The sequence below is a fragment of the Asparagus officinalis genome, chromosome 5 (assembly GCF_001876935.1).
Source record: "Asparagus officinalis chromosome 5, Aspof.V1, whole genome shotgun sequence".
NCBI lineage: Eukaryota > Viridiplantae > Streptophyta > Magnoliopsida > Asparagales > Asparagaceae > Asparagus > Asparagus officinalis.
In genome coordinates this window covers 116,749,609-116,758,244 of record NC_033798.1, presented here as the reverse complement: position 1 = coordinate 116,758,244, position 8,636 = coordinate 116,749,609, and the positions used below count along the sequence as shown (strand labels likewise).

The following is an 8,636-nucleotide window of genomic DNA, read 5'->3' as shown; positions in this document are numbered from 1 at the left end:
TCTACCGCCTCTACCACAAGTTCAGGACCCACTTCGGCATCAGACCGAGGGTCTACCTCTACAACAAGATACTTGACGGGCTCGTGAAAAGTGGGCACCTCGACCTCGCGCACGAGTTGTATGGCGATCTGACGGCGGACGACGGCGTCAAGGAGGAGGCAATCACGTTCACGATCCTCGCGAAGGGGCTGTGTAAGGAGGGGAGGGTCAAGGAGGTGATTGGGATCCTGGGGAGTTTTGAGGGTTTGGGATGTGATGGCGTACGCTACGATCGTGTCGGGGCTTTGTAAGAATGATAATGTAGAGAAGGGGGTGGACTTGTTTAGGGAGATGAAGAAGGGTTTATTGATCGGCAGGGCGGTTTACGGGGCGATAGTTGATGGGTTTGTGAGGATAAGGAGGGTTGAAGGTCTAAACCCACGTAACTAGTAGTCTCGTGAGATTTCTAGCCTAGGATAAGGAGGGTTGAAGAACTAATTTTTCAAAACCGACCTCTTTTTGGCATGTTGGCCAAAAAGAGGTCGGTTTTGCTAAATAATTAGTAAAACGGTCGATTTTGCTAATTATTTAGCAAAAAGGGTCTTTTAAAAAAAACTCCATTATATTATAGGCATCATACAGTGATCAAAGAACAGTTAGTACGACGTAGCCAGAGGAAGAAAACAGTCCAAAGAATTTGTCAGAGAAAGCTAACAGAAACGCCGAGGTGCTTAAGATACTGTTATCTATAATTAGATAATGACTAATCAACTGAAACTTTTGTTCAATGGAGTAGACAAGAAGGAACTGAAGTCTAAAAGGAATATATCCACAGAAAACAACGTAGAGACTTGTACGGGACCGAGAGAGAGGCTAACTCCTGGTATGAGTTCAGGTATGGATTGACTACTTAATATATAGAAGCAAAACTATGGTGTAGAGATCCAAAATTCTACATAATTTTGCCCTGATCATTTTATCTTTTAACAAGCATATTAAACAAAAATCTCCATATTAGACATCTTTTCCTATATTTGTTTTCCTTTCAAATTTCCTCTTGCTCTTGCTTTTTTCCTTGGTGGCTTCATGCTCATCCTGCTCAGAATGGATGGATTTAATTAAGAAAGTACTGGTCAAATTCGAGTTCTATGGTTATTTAGCGCTGGTCAACTCTTTTCTAGAGACTAATCAAACTTTGAACCCTGCTCCTCGTCCAATCGTCTTTCCTTCCTGCGTTCAGTTTTTTTTTTTTTGTCGTCGTCGTCGTACGTCTTCCTCCTTTCCCTTTCAACCAGTTAACCGCATGCATTGTGCGCACAATTTGCACGCTTTCTAACGGAGCAGCCGCAGGACCTCCACATGATCTACAAAGTGCCGTGTTCTCAGTACCTCTTATAAAAATAAAAATAAAAAAAGCTATCTTTTATAGTTATCTACTTCTTTATTACTAAAGCAGAACAACAAAAAAATTCTAATGAAGAGTAAAATAACCACCTAAAAATCACCCACGTTTTTTCATAACTACACCCAGTACTCTCCTCTCTAACATCCCATTATAATAACTTCCCCCACCTAAAATACTCCCACGTTTTTTCATGGAATAACGTTAAGGCTCGGTCTTCTTCGCCCACATCGAACTCCCCCCTTTCTCTCTCTATTTCTCTTTCTTCCCCAAAATCAAAATCAAAATCAATCTTGCGGAAAAATTAGAGCGTTTTCCTAGGGTTTAGTACCGGGGAGCGGAGATCTCTCGCGCCATGGCCACTCGCCCCTCTCCTCTCCTATGCCTCGCTCTCCTCTTCCTCATCGCCGCTGCTACAGCTGATGTGGTGTCTGCTGGAATAGTAATAATAATTTGCCCTTGAACATCCAATATAAATTATGTAATGATATTGTAATGTTAATAAATTTAATTGTTGCACATAATTTGGGTATTATTTATATAATTGTTATATATATCCTTAGAAGTTATTTTGTTAGATCATGCATTGTGATGGTCACTTGCTTGGAGATATGATCTAACTTAGAAATTTCTTAAATTTGTGCTTAACCTATAACTAGTAAAGGATAACTTTGTTATAACAGGTTATTATGCATGACACCGATATATGAGATATGGTGGTGGATCTCAACCATCGGGAATGGAGATTCTCCGGGTGTATGTCATAAGCACGCATTATGATGTGTGTAGCACTAGACCGTATTTGAATTCTCTAGGATGAGTCACCTAAGAGATAGAGAGTTCAAATTGTTACATGGTCCCTTTGACTTGATGATATTATCATTTTCGATTTGATAATTTAGTATGCTTTGATGTGATGGTTAAGCTTGTTTAGCAAGCGCTACACAACCTGAAACATTGGGTTGCTAAATTTCATTTAGGAAAATGATGGATGTCTAGATAGGATCCAGTATGCTCATTATGATGAGTTAATTTATTATGCATTCCCATGAAGCTATTAAATTCCTGCCGGCAGGTAGCTTTGAAAATATTTTTACAAAATTTATTTTCTTATAAAAAATAAAATATTTTGATGTTTCAAAATAATTTTTATTTATGTTCATGGGAATTGCAAATTTAGACATGAGCAAATAGGTGAGTTGTCCTACTTAAAAGAGTTGCCTAGAATAAATGATACTGGAAGGGATTGAATGTAAGATATTATTTATTAATAATTAATCCCATATTATGGAAGAGCTTTTATGAACAATTGGTCGGATAGGGATTTGATTGTTAAATTAAAATTATTAATTTGATTAATAATTGGTTCTCGATATGGGACCCAATTGGTCTCACTAATGTCATTAGAAGAGGTATACATGCAATGCAATTCTATTTCTATCCTTAATTGTTATGGATAAAGTTTTTGAATAAATCTATTTCTATCCTTAATTGTTATGGATAAAGTTTTTGAATAAATCTATTTCTATCCTTAATTGTTATGGATAAAGTTTTTGAACAAATCTATTCTATCCTTAATTGTTATGGATAGAGTTCTAGATAATTATGAATTGTTTAAAGTTAAAATCTCTAAGACTAGTGTAATCCTATAAATAGGGTTCATATGTAGCCTTATGAGAGGTTAAGAGAAGAGATTCAAAATCTTATGAAGATAATATGAAGAAATAGATTTTTGAGAACCTATCTCTCAGTATTGCTCCTCTACGGTGACGGGTGGATATTGGAGGTTTTTTCTCTTGAGGAAGCTATTTTGGATTGATCTCGGGACAGATTATTGTAGAAATTCGGAAAGCGTTTCAGGTATTCTTCTAATATTTAATTAATTTTGATTAATAGTCATGATATGCTTTTTCCGCTGCGTTGTATGTCATGATTCCAACAAATGGTATCAGAGCGGGTTTAGAATCCAATATGTAATAATTTAATAAGATTAAATTATTTTTTTAATTCGGATATTGTTCACCGGTGTTACTGTTCACCACCGAGAACACTGTTCATCCGGCGCGGTTACTGTTCATCGGGTTACTATTCATCTCGGTTTAATTTATTAAACTGAAATTAATTAGATTAACTTAAAAGTTTGATTAGATCAAACTATGGTGTTGTTGTTCAAGGGTTATGATTATTTTGATTAAGATCAAGATTAGGGCTCGGGTTACTGTTCATGTTCTCGGATTACTGTTCATCCGCAAAAAAAAAATTTGTTTTTGATAGAGATCAATTGAGGGTTGATATGATCATGGTTATGGTTCTTTGATTAGATCAACTTCATTATCAAAAAAAGAAAAAAAAACCTTCGCCACCACCGACGGTGGCCGACCACCCGCCGGACAACCCGCCGCCGGCCATGGTTGGCGGCGGCGGCCCCCCAAACCCTAGACCTAAAAACTTTCTTCATGGGTTGAAGGAGAAGTTTGATGGGTTTACAACTCTTAATGGGTTTTGAACCAAATTTCAATAGGAAATAGGATAAGAGCTAGTTATGTATCCAAACCCATTAAGACTTAAGTTTAATGAAACGGGTTTGACCCGCAAACAGAACTCAAACCCGAAACCCTGATAATTTGAATTTTACTGTAAAATTATTATTAGACCCCTGATTGATCCAGAAATTGTTCTGAAGTCCATCAGGTTCTCAAACACGCTATCAAATTAGTTATAGCTCCCTGAAAAACCCAGAAACTGTTCTGGAGTCTGTGAATATTGATGAATTGCTATCAGACCCCTGTTTGATTCAGAAACTGTTTTGAAGTCCACCAGTATTGATGAATAACTGTAAAATTAGTTACAGACCCCTGTTTGATCCAGAAATTGTTCTGAGTCTACTAGTATATTAATTTTGATGTGAAATTAGCTTCACCCTCCTGATAGATTTTGAAACTGTTTTAAGATCCATCTGAATATATAGACTAATTTTTGATTAGTCCCTAGCACTTACAGAATTTGTTCAAAAGTCCATATGCATGTATAGTTTAGTTTCCTTTGTTGAAAAGATTATCTAACTCTTAGTGAATTGTTAGAAATGATATTGTATCATGTATATTTCTGAAATATTATTTGTATTATACTTGTGATATGATCATGTTGATTTTAAATTGTTTAAATTCAATAATTCATGTGATTAAAGTAATACATGAAAAATTACTGTAAGGTCCAGAATTGTTCTGAATTTGTTTTATTAAATAAGACAGTTTAGAATTTATTAGAAATTGACTGTTGTTATTTTCTCTCAGTTATAATAAATAACAAAAGTTGTATAGAAGTGTAGATAGATTAATTTTTTAAGAAATATAAATCTAAAGGTCTTCCATCATAGAGATATAACTTAGATAATAATTTTTTAACTTATCTGATGCCACAAAGGATATGGTTTGTTAAAATTTATTATCTAGTTATACCTCGCATAAGGATGCCAAGTATTTTATGTATAATGGGACCACTAGACTAAAATAGGTAGTGCCACCTGTTTTATATAAAATAGCTGGATTGATGGGTTAACACTTCATTGATGTCTTGGGGTGCTCGCTAAAATAGTGGGGCACATCTTACATCAAAGACCAAAATTTAAAGGAAAATCGTTAATTGTTAATGATTGAATAGATGATTCTACCTTGTTTAATTATATTCGATCTTGAAAATCTGGAGGTTTATAATTAAACTTGGATTTCCTGTTCACATTTAAATAAATGAGAGAAATGTTAAATGTGAAATCATTACTTAAAATATCCCTGTAATGATTGTGCAATAATAAAATAATAACTTACAATATTTGTGTTATTATATTCTGCTTGTACATGATGACTAAATTTTGTCATTTTGATATGTTATTGAATGATTATAAATTAGATAGCCCGAACTGTTGGATTGGAAAAGAAATCTATTTAATTTTCAAATGCTGAATGTTTGGCCTATGATTGTCTAAGGTGACATACCCGCTTAACCAGATGTAACTGATGATAAAGATCATCAATCATAATCCTGCTTAAAGATAATAATGATAAAAGTAATGTTCATAAGATGAAAACAGATATATATTTTCATATGATGTTTTGATATATATTGACAAATTAGATTTGTTGGAAGTTAAGATCGAAATCAAACGTTGATGTGATATTTACTTCCTAATCTCACTCCTTGTTTAATTTAACTACCGTTGTATTAGAATTGAACAACTTGTTAAAGAAAAAGTGAAAAGAATATTATTAAGCAGGTTAAATCCATAATGATGGATATCGAACTGGATTGTCCAGTATTAAGAAAAGAAAATTTTCTTAAGAGAGAAATCTAAAAGGTAAAATGGGTTTCTAAACATGAAGCGGAAATTTAAATAATGAAAGTCATTAGAAAAGAAAATTGTAAATGTTACATTATGTCACTTAATAAAGAAATGTCTTTTGAAGACAGTTCACCCATTGATTAGTAGAGTCTACTAATGTGAATGATTTTTATATATGATGTATTCATTCTAGTTTATCTTTACATACTTACAAATTTGTTGTAAGAATACATAAAAAGATTAACTTTGACAATGAAAATAAAAGCCCTAGTTTTAGCATTGTAAATAAAAATAAAAATAATAAGAAATTTGTTTCTGTTTTGAGTGAAGGGCATGAAATGAAACTTAAAGATTGTCTTAAAGTTAGAAGAAATTTGATTTCCATTTTCTAAATTTTATAGTAGTGATTTTCTATTTTCTTGTAAAATAGAATTTCTATTAAAAGTTTAGAAATTGCTTTGTTGATAATTATGAAATTAAAACTGTTTATTTTCATGATTGCCACCCTTAACTCTTATGTAATGTTATTGGAATTGATAAATCTCTTAAAATATAGATTGGATCAAGGTAATCCAACTTATCTTTGGCACAAAAATACAAGGTCATGTTAATGTTGATAAGATCAATAAATTGATAAAGGATAGTCCTTTGAATTTTCTAAATTGGAATATTTCTCAACTTGTAAATATTGTCTAAGAGACATATGACCAAACTATTTTTCTAAAATAGTGCTAAAGCTCTTGCGTACTCTTGACTTCATACATTCAGATGTATATGATCCTTTAAATGTTAAAGCAATAGTTAGATATTCTTATTTTATAGCATTCATATATGATGTATTTATATATTGATGTATTTATGCGATTGCATCATAAATTAGAATGTTTTTGAAGTTAAAGAGGAGTTTGATAAAAGTATCAAAGTCATCTGATTTGATCCAGATGACAAGTTCCTATTCTTAGGAGTTTAAGAGATTTATGAACAAAATGGAATTGTTAGTACTTTGACATCTATTAATTTATCACTCCTAATTATTTGTCTGAAAGATGGAACTAAACCTTATTCGATATGGTTAGGTTTATGCTGGGCATTAACCTGTTCTTATTTTCTAATAGGTTATGCATTGGAGATTGCATATTATTTATTATGTAGAATTCCTGCCAAACCTTTTTCTTTCACTCCATATTAGACATGGATATGAAGAAAATTAAGTGTATGACGCTTGGAGATCTGGAGTTGTCATATTCTCATCAGAGAATAAAATATGGACAAAATGAGAGTCTAAGGTAAATAACATCCTACTAGTAGGTTATCCTAAAGAAAGTACTAGATATTATATTGATAATCCTAGTGTAGTTTTCAGACAATAATTATTACTAGAAATATGTTCTTTTATAAAGTCAAGCTTGATGATTAGGACTCAAGAAGAAAATTTGTTTTCTTTAGTGGGAGAGTTATTTAATCTAGTGGGAGAAACTTCAAATGAGTTGAAGATTGTATAAATTTAGTGGGAGCTTTAAGTAATAAAGTAAATGGAGATTTACTTACTAAATTTATTGTTGAATACACTGATTACAATTAGGAGATCAAATAGGATTTTCATCCACCTGTATAGTACAGTAGCCTTGTTAAAATATATTTGATGAAAAGTAACAAGGAGAATAAAAATCCTAAAACTTACACAAAAGTCATGTTGGACATTATTTCATGTAAGAGACCTGATATCATATTTGATGACAAACGAGTATTAATTATTGAAGAATCTTTTCCTCTAATTGTAATATTATAGTTCATAAGGATCCATTTAGTCATTTCAACGTGTTATGAATATAAGATATCAATAAATGGATTTTAAAATAACATTCTTGAATGGATATCTTTAAGAAGATATTTACATATTATAGAATCAAGTATGTAAAATTCAAGAAGATAAAATTGATTAATTGAATCAATTAAAGTTATGAACTTAATCAATCAAACATTCATTTTGATGAAATGTTTAAGGAAATTGATTTTAATCATATCCTTAAAAAGAAATAATGTGTGTATAAGGAACAATAAAGTAAGTCCATTATATTCCTATCATTGCATGTTGATGACATATTGCTCATTAAGAATGATATTTTTTTAATGTCATGAGTAAAAGTAAGATTTAGTTCTTTATGAAGGATTTTCTTTTGACATTCTATATCGTAGATCTTAAACTCTATATAGATAGAGAAATAGATATATAGAGTTGTCACAATCTACTTATATGGATAAGATCCATAAAAGATTCAACTTAACAAGATTCCAAGAAAAGAAAGGTTCCTATAAGACATAAACAATCTCTCTTTAAGGAAATGTGTCCCAAAAAGGTTGTTATTGATCTTGTAAGTAGTTTTCAATCAAATCATAATAATAGAAAGTCTGTTTGGGGTTATATTTATATCATTAATAATAATAGCAGAATATGTAGTGCCATGTTAAATCATTAAAAGAAGGAATATGGATTAATGAGTTACTCCATAAACTTAATATTATTTCTTGTAATAATTTTCTTTCTCATTATTATTTGATAGTAATGGAGCTGTTGCAAGAAGCTTAGAAAGAAAAATTATCTTATTAAAGGTTAATAAGAAGAAATATGTTATGGTTTAATAGATGGCTGAGCAGATAACATTTAATGTCCTTTTATAGACCATTGTCTTAAAATGTTTTTGACAGATGGGAGTAAGGATTACATCTGATTAGATGTTAGGGCAAGTGGGAGATTGCTGGAATAGTAATAATAATTTGCCCTTGAACATCCAATACAAATTATGTAATAATATTGTAATGTTAATAAATTTAATTGTTACACATAAATTAGGTATTATTTATATAATCGTTATATATATCCTTAGAAGTTATTTTGTTAGATCATGCACTGTGATAGTC

General features: G+C 31.7%; 1 pseudogene; it reads left to right on the top strand.

Moving 5' to 3' along the window:
* LOC109842446 overlaps positions 1,737 to 8,636 on the top strand; it is an 11,717-nt pseudogene continuing 4,817 nt past the window's right edge.